This window comes from Somniosus microcephalus, chromosome 1 (genome assembly GCF_052327205.1).
Source record: "Somniosus microcephalus isolate GS21.2 chromosome 1, FLI_Smic_1.0, whole genome shotgun sequence".
NCBI classification, from domain to species: Eukaryota; Metazoa; Chordata; class Chondrichthyes; order Squaliformes; family Somniosidae; genus Somniosus; species Somniosus microcephalus.
In genome coordinates this window covers 383,104,369-383,117,609 of record NC_140987.1, presented here as the reverse complement: position 1 = coordinate 383,117,609, position 13,241 = coordinate 383,104,369, and the positions used below count along the sequence as shown (strand labels likewise).

Genomic DNA, 13,241 nt, shown 5'->3' with positions numbered 1-13,241 from the left:
TTAAAGCTTTAAATATATATTGTCACCTTTCAACATTCCACTTCCTCTTTATTGTCTTGCCTCCCCTAAAAATGGAGTTGCTCCTAATGGGCAGTGAAGTTCATTATTCCAGTTAAATGATGTGGAAACTGTCACTGTACACAGTAAAATTTTGTTTTGGAATCATTCAGGGACTTGTTGTATGATCTTGTACAACAGGACTTGGGATGTGCTCTCAAACTACACAGCAGAGAGAGTATAGAGTAAACAGCATTCATAATTGTACAGTAGTTTCATTTTAAACTCGGCTACAGTTTGCCAGTATGTAATCTGCCTTGACTTTAAATCCAATTGTGTTCCTTGATCAGTAGTCACTGATCTTAACATGTTCTGTCACCACTTACAAAGAAACCAAAGTCTAGGTCAGTGATGTGCACTCTATGTAATTTGGCATTATCCTCCCATCATTTTCTATAACTATAAAAACTGCAATGCTATGGATAAGATATTGTGCTTTTACTAGTGTAAGAGCCATAAAAGCTTAAGAAAATACTTTAAAATAGTGGCTAAATGGCATAATACAGTTAATTTACCTGAACGACTTATTGTATTAAGAAACCCCCTATTTTCTTGCTCCAGTAGTATAGTTCGACACCCCCTTCATTCTTGCCACAATGGAACAGTCCCTAAGCCACACATGGGTGCAGCCATCTTACAGTTTTAAACTGCACGTGGTGAAAGAGGCAGAAGCTGTGAGGTTTGGAGCAGTACAGTTTTTGACCGTGTTCGTTTATACGTATTTGCTTTGTAATTCTGTTTGTTAAGTGTTATAGTAAACCATTTAAAAGACAAAGCTATGTTTGGGAACGTTTTATTTCGACACGCGTCTACTCGATGTTAAAAGCCCCACAGCCCAGTGGCCTGCCTGTTTGGAAACTAAGAAGCGCCACTACAACTAGGCTTTGCATAACAACTTTCATTAATGTTGAATGTTTCAAAATACCAAACTGTAGCTTAACACAATATAGCTACACAAATATTTGTGATACTATTCATCAATAGGAAAACCTGACCTCTCCTTTAAGGATTGCTCTTAAACATGAATACCAATTAATTCAATAAAGCTGATGAGCGAATAATAAAGACCAACATGAGAACATTGATACAAAAGGGAAAGCTTTCAGCTGGTCAAAGAATGACATCTTGACACTGGGGATGTAATCTTTGAATCGATGGTTGGAGTGACAATCACTGGCAGTGTAATAGTCAGGGCTTGCTCTATGCAATCTGGGTTAGACATGGGCTGTTTTGATGGACTACTGTGCAAATCAAACCTGAATTTCTGACAATACAGTGCAAGAATGTTGTCTTTCACAACCCTCCTAAAATCTTCATTAGTCATTTAATTCTGTCCTGCTGCACATAGAAAAATAGAAGCAGGAGTAGGCCATTCGGCCCCTCGAGCCTGCTCCGCCATTCAATGAGATCATGGCTGATCATCCAAACTCAGTACCTTGTCCCTTCCTTCTCCCTTGATCCCTTTAGCCTTAAGAAATATATCCAACTCCTTCTTGAATATATTTAATGAATTGGCCTCCACTGCCTTCTGTGGTAGAGAATGCCACAGGTTCACCACTCTATGGGTGAAGAAATTCCTCATCTCTCCTAAATGGCTTACCCCTTATCCTTAGACTGTGACCCCTGGTTCTGGACTCCCCTGCCATCGGGAACATCCTTCCTGCATCTAGTCCTGTTAGAAATTTATAAGTTTCAATAAGATCCCCTCTCAGTCTTCTAAACTCCAGCGAGTATAAGCCCAATCGACCCAATCTCTCCTCATAACGTCATTCCTGCCATCCCAGGTATCAGTCTGGTGAATTTTCGCTGCAGTCCCTCCATGGCAAGAACATCCTTCCTCAGATAAGGGACCAAAACTGCACACAATACTCAAGGTGTGGTCTCGCCAAGGCCCTGTGCAACTGCAGCAAGACATCCCTGTTTCTGTACTCGAACCCTCTCGCTATGAAGGCCAACATACCATTTGCCTTCTTAATTGCCTGCTGCACCTGCATGCTTACCTTCAGCGACTGGTGCACAAGGACACCCAGGTCTCGTTGCACTTCCCCTTCTCCCAATCTATTGCCGTTCAGATAATTGCCTTCCTGTTTCTGCCACCAAAGTGGATAACCTCGCATTTATCCACATTGGGCAGATGCAGTATAATCACCCAACCTGTCCCAAATCATACTGGAGTTTCTCGGCATCCTCCTCACAGCACACAAGCCCACACAGCTTTGTGTCGTCTGTAAACTTGGAGATATTACATCTAGTTCCCTCGTCTAGATCATTAATATATATTGTGAATAGCTGGGGTCCTAAGACCGATCCCTGCGGTACCCCACTAGTCACTGCCTGCCACTCGGAAAAAGACCTGTTTATTCCAACTCTTTGCTTTCTGTCTGCCAACCAGTTCTCTATCCAAGTCAGTACCTTGCCCCCAATCCCATGTGCCTTAACTTTACATGCTAATCTCTTATGCGGGACCTTATCGAAAGCCTTCTGAAAGTCCAAATACACCACATCCACTGGTTCTCCCTTATCCTACCGGTTACATCCTCAAAAAATTCCAGTAGATTAGTCAAGCATGATTTACCTTTTGTAAATCCATGTTGACTTTGGCCGATCATGTCACTGTTTTCTAAGTGCTCTGCTATTACATCTTTTATAATGGACTCTAGCATTTTCCCCACTACCGATGTCAGGCTTACCGGTCTATAATTCCCTGTTTTCTCTCTACCACTTTTTTGAATAGTGGGGTAACATTAGCTACCCTCCAATCCGTGGGAAGTGTTCCAGAATCTATAGAATTTTGGAAGATGACCAGCAATGCATCTACTATTTCTAGGGCCACTTCCTTAAGTACCCTAGGATGTAGATTATCAGGCCCTGGGGATTTATCGGCCTTCAATCCCGTCAATTTCCCTAACACCATTTCCCTACAAATACTGATTTCATTCAGTTCCACCCTCTCATTAGACCCTAGTTCCCGGACATCTCTGGGAGGTTATTTGCGTCCTCTTTTGTGAAGACAGAACCAAAGTATGTATTTAATTGGTCTGCCATTTCTTTGTTCCCCATTATAAATTCCCCTGATTCTGACTGCAAAGGACCTACGCTTGACTTCACCAATCTTTTTCTCTTCACGTATCTATAGAAGCTTTTATAGTCAGTTTTTATGTTCCCTGCAAGCTTACTCTCATACTCTATTTTCCCCCTCTTAATTAATCCCTTTGTCCTCCTTTGCTGAATCCTAAAGTGCTCCCAATCCTCAGGTTTACTGGTTTTTCTGGCCAATTTATATGTCCTCTCCTTGGATCTTATGGTATCCCTAATTTCCCTTGGTATCCCTAATTTCCCTTGTTAGCCACAGTTGAGTCACCTTTTTTGTTTTATTTTTATGCCAAACAGGGATGAACAAATTCTGTAGTTCATCCATGCGATCTTTAAATGTTTGCCATTGCCTATCCACCATCAACCCTCTGAGTAACATTCCCCAATCAATCCTACCCAACTCGCGCCTCATACCATCGTAGTTTCCTTTATTTAAATTCAGGACCCTAGTCTCTGAGTCAACTATTTCACTCTCCATCTTAATAAAGAATTCGATCATATTATGATCGCTCCGCCCCAAGGGGCTTCGCACAACAAAGATTGCTAATTATTCCTTTCTCATTACATAATACCCAGTCTAAGATGGCCTGATCTCTAGTTGGTTCCTCAACATATTGGTCCAGGAAACCATCCCGTATACACTCCAGGAATTCCTCCTCCACAGTATTGTTACTAATTTGGTTAGCCCAATCTATATGTAGATTAAAGTCACCTATGATAACTGCTGTGCCCTTATTGCACGCGTCTCTAATTTCCCGTTTAATGCCATCCCCAACCTCCGCATTACTGTTTGGGGGTCTGTATACAACTCCCACTAACGTTTTCTGCCCCTTGGTATTTCTCAGCTCTACCCATACAGATTCCACATCATCAGAGCTAATGTCCTTCCTTACAATTGTGTTAATCTCTTTAACCAGCAATGCTACCCCACCTCCTTTCCCTTTTTGCCTGTCTTTCCTGAATATTGAATACCCCTGGATGTTGAGTTCCCAGCCTTGGTCACCCTGGAGCCATGTTTCCGTAATCCCAATCATATATCCGTTTACATCTATTTGCGCAGCTAATTCATCCACCTTATTACGAATGTTCTTCGCATTAAGACACAAAGCCTTCAGGCTTGTTTTTTTAACACTCTTAGACCTTTTAGAATTATTATTTACTGTGGCCATGTTTGATTTAAACCCTTGATTTCTCTGACTGCCACTTTTGCTTTTCTCCTTCCTATCTTTTGCTTCTATCCTTGTTTCCCTTGACTCTGTCTCCCTGCACAGGTTCCCAACCCCCTGCCATTTTAGTTTAAACCCTCCCCCACAGCACTAGCAAACACTCCCCCTAGGACATCGATCCCGGTCCTGCCCAGGTGCAAACCGTCCAGTTTGTACTGGTCCCACCTCCCCCAGAACCGGTTCCAATGTCCCAGGAATTTGAATCCCTCCCCCTTGCGCCATTCCTCTAGCCACGTATTCTTCTGAAATATCCTTCTATTTCTACTCTGACTAGCACGTGGCACTGGTAGCAATCCTGAGATTACTACCTTTGAGGTCCTATTTTTTAATTTACCTCCTAACTCCCTATATTCAGCTTTTAGGACCTCATCCCAGTTTTTACCTATATCGTTGGTACCTATACGCACCATGACAACTGGCTGTTCACCCTCCCCTTCCAAAATGCTCTGCAGCTGCTCCGAGACATCCTTGACCCTTGCACCAGGGAGGCAACATACCATCCTGGAGTCTCGTTTGCGGCCACAGAAACGCCTATCTATTCCCCTTACAATAGAATCCCCTATGACTATAGCTCTCCCACTCTTTTTCCTCCCGTCCTGTGCAGCAGAACCACCCTCGGTGCCAGGAAGTTGGCTGCTGCTGTCTTCCCCCGATAAGCCATCTCCCTCAACAATATCCAAAGCGGTATATCTGTTTGAGAGGGGGATGGTCACAGGGGACCCCTGCACTACCTGCCTGCGCCTACTACTCTGCCTGGCGGTCACCCATTCCCTTCCTGCCTGTGCAGCCTTTACCTACGGTGTGACCAACTCATTAAACGTGCTATCCACAACATCCTCAGCATCGTGAATGCTCCAGTATGGATCCATTCGCAGCTCCAGCGCCACAATGCGGTCTGCCAGTAACTGCAGCTGGATACACTTCCTGCACACATGGTCGTCAGGGACACAGGAAGTGTCCCTGATTTCCCACATAGTGCAGGAAGAGCATACCACGGCGCCGAGCTGTAATGCCATGACTTACCCTTTAATTAATTCAAATTAAATTAAATCAAATCAATCCCACCAATTACACTACAATTAAATGATATACTCAAGGGCCCTTGTTTACCAGGAGTCCCTGTTACACAACAGAGACCCTAGAAACTATAAAGCACAAAATTTAAGTTTGGAAAAAAGAGAAATACTCACCAACCAATCACTTACCTGCTTTCTGGTGACGTCACACTTCGATTACTTTTTACTTCTCTCTCTCCTCTCGCTGACTCTGTGCCTCTCGCAGGTCCGCCGCTCAGCTCCAGTCCCAGGCCTCCTCTCCGCGCTCTTTTTATCCTCCTCTCGCTGACTCTGTGCCTCTCGCAGGTCTGCCACTCAGCTCATGGTGTAACAACACTAATGAAGAATTGCATCATTGGTTCAAAATAATCAATATGCAGGGGAAGTTAATCAATATTAAGTTCTGTATTGCTGCCTTCCAAGCTGATTGACTATCATAGATGTAATTCTGAATATTTGCTTTCTGACACTATTTGAGATGAACTATTGATAACTAAAGATGCGAACCCAGGAAGTATCCAGATTCATCTGGTATAGCACTTTGCTTTTTTTTTCAACCTTGAGTCCTGCACTATGGTTAGCCCTTGGCCTTTATCTTGGTTTCTCAATTTTGAAAAAGAACCAAATGATCTGGATTTTATTTTGATACTTAAAGGTGCAAATAGTGAGTTGTGTTCCAGCATCCAGTGCTGCATTTGCCATGTGTACACAAGATGTCGCTCTTACACCAGATTTATATGCGTCAAATTTATGGTTGATGTCACTGATTTTCATTTGCTCAATAAGTCACTAGCAACTTATCCTTTCTTCACAAACCATTAAGTATTGATTTATATTGCCACTTGTGCTCAGTGAGGTAAGATCTGGAGGGGGAAAAATGCAAAGTTACCAGCCATAAGTATGGGTGTCTTGAGAGATGTAAGTTATTGTATACTGGCAGTATTGTAACCCATGACCCTTCCCTGAGCTCATGTTCTTAGTTGAAAACTTACCACCACCCCCCCCCCTTCCCAACCCAATTCTGCTCAACTTGCAAGCTGGTCAAGCTTGATAGTGTTTGATTTATTTTTGGGAACTGTTTTGATGTGTCAAATTGAGAAGTTGAAGGATAATTATTGCTGCACAGATGTCCCTTTTTATATTAAGCAGCTTGATGAAATACTTTTTTTCTTGCTATTTGAGCTGCTTGTACAGGTTTTAGTTGCTCTCTAGGTTTTGTCTTTTCCTTGGAGAGTATGGTAACAATTTGCAGACTAAAATACAAGATTAAAAACAAAATTCACTGCAGACAAGTGCATTTGTGGTTTAGGCAAAGCTATACTGTATGGGTGGTTCAGAGAGGAAAAAAACTTTTTTTGTTGATGCTCCAGCAAGTTCTAGCGGAAGCAGCTACAACACAACCATCCTTGACACTAGAATCAGTCATTTTCCCAAGTTTTCTGTGCTGTTTGCCAGGTAGCATGAAAATTTAGCTGCAGTGTACAAGAGCAGACATCACAATACAGTAGATGTCAAAAGGATTAGTCTCATTCATGCTGCTTTACAAAGTTGAAAATGCTAGAACAGAACAAAGGTAAAGCCATATGCAAAAAACATCATGGAGGCTGAAATGTGATAAAAGATCATAACATGAAATAGGAGCAGGTGTTGACCATTCAGCCCCTCAAACCTGCTCTGCCATTCCGTAAAACCATAGCTGATCTACCTCAACTCCAATTTCCTATCCTATCCCCATATCCCTTGATTCTTAGGCCTAGAAATTCAGTTTGCACAGTTTTGGGGCGCTAAAGTCGGGCATTCGGTAAATTTAGCGCCCGCCGGAAACTGCAGGCAACCGCGCCGAAATTCAGTGGTTTTGGCCAAGAGTTTTGGCGAGCGCTGAAACCGGCGTTGCAATGCTCGGTTCCGGCGCTAAACCGGCGCTGCGGCCTGATAACGCCGATGCCGGGCGCAGCGCAGGTGCGGTCATGTGTTGCTTGACAGCAGACACCCTGACGCCGGCCTGCTCTTAAAGGGGGAAGGGTCAACTTTGACTGCTGCCACGCCCTGCACACTGGAGCCCTGCTGCTAGGCCTCAACAGTGCTGGTGGGACAAAATAGCGCCAGAACAGATGGAGATGGCCCGTGAAAGAGCCCAGCGCTTCTCAGACCATGCACTGAGGGTGCTGATTGATGCTGTCCAGGAGAGAAGACCCATCTTGTGCCCGGACAATGGCAGAAAGGCTCCCAGGAGAGAGTTCAGGAAAGCCTGGAGGAGCATCGCACGCAGGGTCTCCTCAAACTCAGATGTGCCCAGGACTGCGGACCAGTGCCGCAAAAAGTTCAATGACCTCAGTCGGCTGGTGAAGGTGAGTACCCTTTCCACTGTCCTCCTCATCCTTGCATGTGAGCCTCACACTATGGGCAAAGGGACCTCAAAGGCATAATGGGCAGCCCTCCTCACGCAGCAATGCCACTGGCATGATCATCAGCAGCGCTTTCTGCACTGACCACACTGGCCAGGCTATTCCACCATGGGAGGCAATACACACAGCAACAGGGCACCACACTGTACTTAGAGTCCGTCCTTTCTCTTGCAGGCCAAGCTGGCAAGAAATGCGCGCAGCCGGCTGGAGACCGGTGGTGGACGGCCCCACTACCAGGCTCTAAGTGCTCTGGAGGAGAGCGTCGCTGGACTCCTGCATCCCCGGGTGACTGGCCCTGTAGCCATCGGGGATGCCGACCCTGTGCTGGAAGCCACTGGTAAGGAGATGACCGCTTGCAGCTCTCTCGTTGCCCTAGTGCTTCTGATCTAAATCCTTTCCCACTGACGGACAAATGCGCATAATGCCACCGCTCAGGCGTCCCTCGCTGACGCCCTGTCCTCACTTTAAAGCTACTTTTGTGCCTTCCTGCTTTCAGCTGCTGAGGAGGAGGTGGTCCCTGAGGCGCCGGGTGCCAGGCCCTTGGAGGAGGAGGACGTCCAGGACGAGGAGGAAGCCGGGCCATCGGGCGAGCCCTCAGCCGTGCCAGGGGATGGCAATGAAGGGGGGACGTCTGGCATGCAGGAGAGCCAGGGGGAGGTGTTGCAGGGGAGGGCAGATCCTGCTTGCAGTGGGGTCCAGGCAGGCGGCAGGGGTCGGCCAGCTCGGCCGGCTTCTCCCCAGCTGCAGAGTCCTCTCTCCAGTCCGGAGAGTGGCCTCGGCCAGGAGGTGCGCCTCCTGCAAGAGATCTCGGTGGCGTCTGACCGGCGCCACCATGAGTTCATGGGGGTTGTGCAGCAGATGCCGCACGCCATCGAGTCCCTGGCTCAGAGTGTGGCAGCATTCGGCCAATCACAGGCCAGGGGGGTGGAGCAACTGGCCGCAGCGCACGCCAGGGGGGTCGAACTACTCGCGGCACTGCAGGAGGAGAGTCGCCAGAGAGGTGGTTCCCTCGAAACACTGTCACAGCAGCTGGAGGCACATACCCGGGCAGTGCGGTCACTGACTTCTGCCACACTCGCTTTGACGCAGAGGCGTCGCACCCGCACCCGCCGCCCTGCTGCAACACAGCGGCCTGGCCTCCAGCACATAGCTGCGCCAGCTGAACTGCCAGGCCGGACGACTGCCACTGTGTCTGCTGAGCCTCGCGCGCCTGGCAGCAGCCAGCTTGCCCCCCTTGGAGCATCCGACACTGCCACTCCCCCAGCCAGGGTGCGAGGAGCTGCTGCTGCCACTGATGCTGGCCAGCCACAGCCGAACCAGTCAGCAGCCGGCCCCTCCCGGGACGTGCGTCGTGTTGGCCGACCCCCAAGGCCATCTGTCGCGACGCATGGGGGCCCTCATGAGCCTTCCCCCAGCCTTGAGGCCGCCACAGGGCCCACGTTGAGGCGGAGCAATAGGCCGGGCAGGGGCCGGGGAAGGCTCTCTAAGGACTCGCCCTCTCGGCACAGCCGTTAGAGTGTGGTCTCTGCGGCATTGTATATATGGGGGGGATTGTGTTTTGGGGGCTGATTTTTGTGGATGGCCGAAATTGAAGGCATTTTGTGTTTTTATGGGGGTCTTTCTGTTGGCGAGGGGGGGCCTTTTTTTGTTACGGCCAATGTTGAAGGCCATGTGGATGGCCAACTTTTGTTAGTCCTCCCCAGGTTGGGGGAGTGACATATGTTTGTGACTGTTTTTTGGGTGTGTTCTGTGTTTTTGAGTTTCATGTGGGAAGGGGCCTCAGTTTGTTAAATAAAGGTTTTTATTTATTCAGCTTGTCCAGGTGTCATGTTTCAAGTGTTTGCTGCGTTAACCGGCTGACGGCTTCCGGAGCGGCTGCCTTCAGGTGCGCTCATTCCCACAGGCCATTCCCTCACAGCGGGCCTAGAAGTGTCGAGCAATAAGCCCCCGGCGTACGGCCCTTGGGCCTTCTGGCCCCCTCCTGGCCTGCTCCTCCTCCTCCTCCCCCTCCTCCTCCTGATGGTCCTCCTGCTCGTCCTCCTCAGGTGGTGGTGCAATGTCAGGTGGCAGTGCCTGCGTCCGGCGGATAGCCAGGTTGTGCAGCATGCAGCACACGACGACGAACTGGGACACTCTATCCGGCGAATACTGTAGAGAGCCGCCGGAGCGATCCAGGCAGCGGAAGCGTTGCTTGAGGACGCCTATGGTTTGCTCTATGACGTTCCTTGTTGCTTGATGGCTTTCGTTGTATGAGTCCTCCGCTGGGGTCCTGGGCGCGCGGAGCGGGGTCATGAGCCATGTGCACAAAGGGTAGCCCTTGTCCCCGATAAGCCATCCCCTTGGTGGAGGCTGTGCCTGGAACATGTCAGCCACAGTAGTCTGGCGCAGGATAAAAGCATCGTGGCTGCTTCCTGGGAAGCGGGCATTTACAGCTAGGATGCGCTGCCTGTGGTGACACACCAGCTGCACATTGAGGGAATGGTAGCCCTTGCGGTTGCGGTAAACCTCGGGATTGTCTATAGGTGCCCGCATAGCCACATGCGTGCAGTCAATGGCGCCCTGCACCATGGGGAAGCCCGCGATCCTGCCAAATCCCACTGCACGCTGCTGCTGCCTCTGTTGGGTCATGGGGAAGGAGATGAACTAGTGTCTCCTCGCGAACAGTGCATCGGTGACCTGCCGGATGCAGCGATGTACGGCGAACTGGGAGATGTTCGCGATGTCCCCAGCAGCGGCTTGGAACGAGCCGCTTGCATAAAAGCTGAGAGTCACCGTGACCTTCACTTCCACCGAGAGAGACGTCCTGGACATGAGCTGTGGCTGCAAATCTGTGTGAAGCAGCTGGCAGATCTCTCCAACCACCTCCCTTCTGAAGCGCAGCCTCTTTACACAAAGTGCCGCAGACATGGTGACATAGAACACCTGCTGCCGGTATTGCCTGGGTGCGTAAGGCCTATGTTGGCGACGCCTGATGGCCCTTCTGTGTCTACGCATGGCTGCCCGTCTCTCACAGCGTCTGCGAGCCCTCCGCACATAATGCTGCAGCTCAATGTTGGCCCCCCATGCAGCCCCCATAATCAAGGTCGCAACAGTGAAATCAGCAAGAGTCAAATGTCAAAGCACTGGCCAGAAGCCAGAAAGACCTCTCCTATCTTGTCCCAAATCTGGAATCTCTGTCCCTTGGTCTCTGTGTAGAAATCCAAAGCAGTGAAGTCATTGCAGCAAAATGGCTGGGCTTTATAGGTCAGTGGAGGTGCCCTTTAATTTGCGCTCCCCGAGGCCCACAGGGCCTCTGCAACGTTCCATTTTACAATTCCTAATAGCGCCACGCCCACATTGGGCGGGCGCCACTCAATTTCCGGGTTGGGGCGCTAAAACAGCGTTGCGCGAGGATATGACGTCATAAGCTGCGCGCGCACCCGAGCGGGCGCTAACACTTTGCGCCAGCGCTAAATCTCAAATGAATTTGGGCGTCGGCGCAGATCGGTCTGCATTCCGGCGCTAAGGCTTTATCGACGGAAATATAGCCCTTTTTTGGCGTTAGCGCCTGGCGCAGCCAACTGAATTTCTAGGTTAGTGTCCAAAAAATCTAGTGATCTCAGTCTTGAATATACTCAATGAGCATCCAGAGCCCTCTGGGGTAGAGAATTCCAAAGATTCACAACCCTCTGAAGAAATTTCTCATCAAGTCCTATGCATTGTAATGCCTGCTTTTACCAGCATAAGAGTTTAAAAAGTAAAAAAAAAGTTTTTTCACTCTTACAATTTAAAAATACTTTAAAAAAAGTTTATTTTTAGCCCTGTAAAAAGCTTTAATTTTTTTCAAAATTAAATTTGTTTTAAATATTTAATGTAATTATAACTAATTTTAAATGTGATTTTTAAAAATGTATTTAATGTTTGTTTTTTGAGTGATCCCCATTCATACTTTTGATGGTTTACACTAAAAGACTTGGCAAAAGTGTGAAGGGGAATTCCCTTCTTCCATTGGTTCCCCATGCATTGTGATCCCAGGGACGCTTGTGAACTGCCTGCACCCCCGGGATACCTGGGCCTCTGTGTGTGTGCGCACACCAGGAGTGGAAATGTCCGGAGGCCTCCGGTAAGGGCATAGATTTTTTTTTTTCAGATTGGAGGCATCTGCACGCAGGAAGCCTCCGAACGTAAAATCCGGGTCAATAAATCCAATCGAGAATTCGGAAGAAACTTCTTTAGCCAGTGAATGTGGAACTTGGGAGTATTGAGGGGAATAGCATAGGTGCAGTTAAGGGGAAGATAGCTAAACACAAGTGAGAAATGAATAGGTTATGCTGATTGGGTGCAATGCGGAGTGGGAAGAGGCTCATGTGGACCATAAACAGTGGCATAGATCAGTTGGGCCGAATGGCCAGTTTCTGTGCTGTACATTCTATTCAAAAAAGAAGGCTGAGGGGTGACCAAATAAAGGTCTTTAAAATTATGAAAATGTTGATAGGGTGGATACAGAGAATGTTTCCACAAGAGCATAACGAGAGGCCATCGATATAAGATAGTCACCAAGAAATCCAATAGGGAATTCAGAAGAAACTTCTTTACTCAGAGTGGTGAGAATGTGGAACTTGCTACCATAGGGAGCGGTTGAAGCAAATAGTATAGATGCATTTAAGGGGAGGCTAGACAAGCATATGAGGGAGAAGGGAATAGAGGGTTATGCTGATAGATTTAGATGAGCCTCCTCCAGTCTTTCCTCGTGTGGAGCATAAATGCCGGCATAGACTGGTTGAGCCAAATGGCCTGTTTCTGTGCTGAATATCCGATGTATATGGCTGACCTCTTATCCTGACACTATGACCCCAGTTCTAGACTCCAACCAGGGGAAACAGCCTTTCAGCATCTACCCTGTTAAGCCATCTTAAGAATTTTATACGTTTCAATGAGATTATCTCTCATTCTTCTAAACTCCAGAGAATATAGGCCCATTCTCGATCTCTCCTTGTAGGACAACCCTCTCATCCCAGGAATCTGTTGCACCCCCTCTAAGGCAAGTATATCCTTCTTTATGTAAGGAGACCAAAACTGTACACAGATGTGGTCTCACCAAAGCCCAAATAATTGCAGCTGTTGTGTCTGTGTGTTTATAGAGACACTGAAGACAGGAGTTGGTTTCATAGGTGTTTACTAAACAAAGTCTGGAGGGGAACTAACTGATACAACACAATATACATGCTTATATAGCCCGAGTGGCCATTACCGGCATTACAGTACACATGGGGCTCTTAAAGGCACATACACTACAATTCCTCCCCTTTTAGCCAACCAGTACATAATATTTTAAGTAATTATTAATTACATGTTACAAGAAAAATAATCTATACATTGCTGCAGTTAATTAATTATAAGTCAGTCTCTCTGGAGGCTTCCTGACT

At 47.6% G+C, this 13,241-nt stretch overlaps 1 long non-coding RNA gene across 1 annotated transcript; it reads left to right on the top strand.

Annotated features, from left to right (window-relative positions):
- Positions 1-4,734: 4,734 nt before the first annotated feature.
- Positions 4,735-9,653, top strand: LOC147125057 (uncharacterized). Its single transcript, XR_015079485.1, has 2 exons — positions 4,735-8,173; positions 8,333-9,653. It is a non-coding gene; the product is annotated as an uncharacterized LOC147125057 (long non-coding RNA).
- Positions 9,654-13,241: the final 3,588 nt, after the last annotated feature.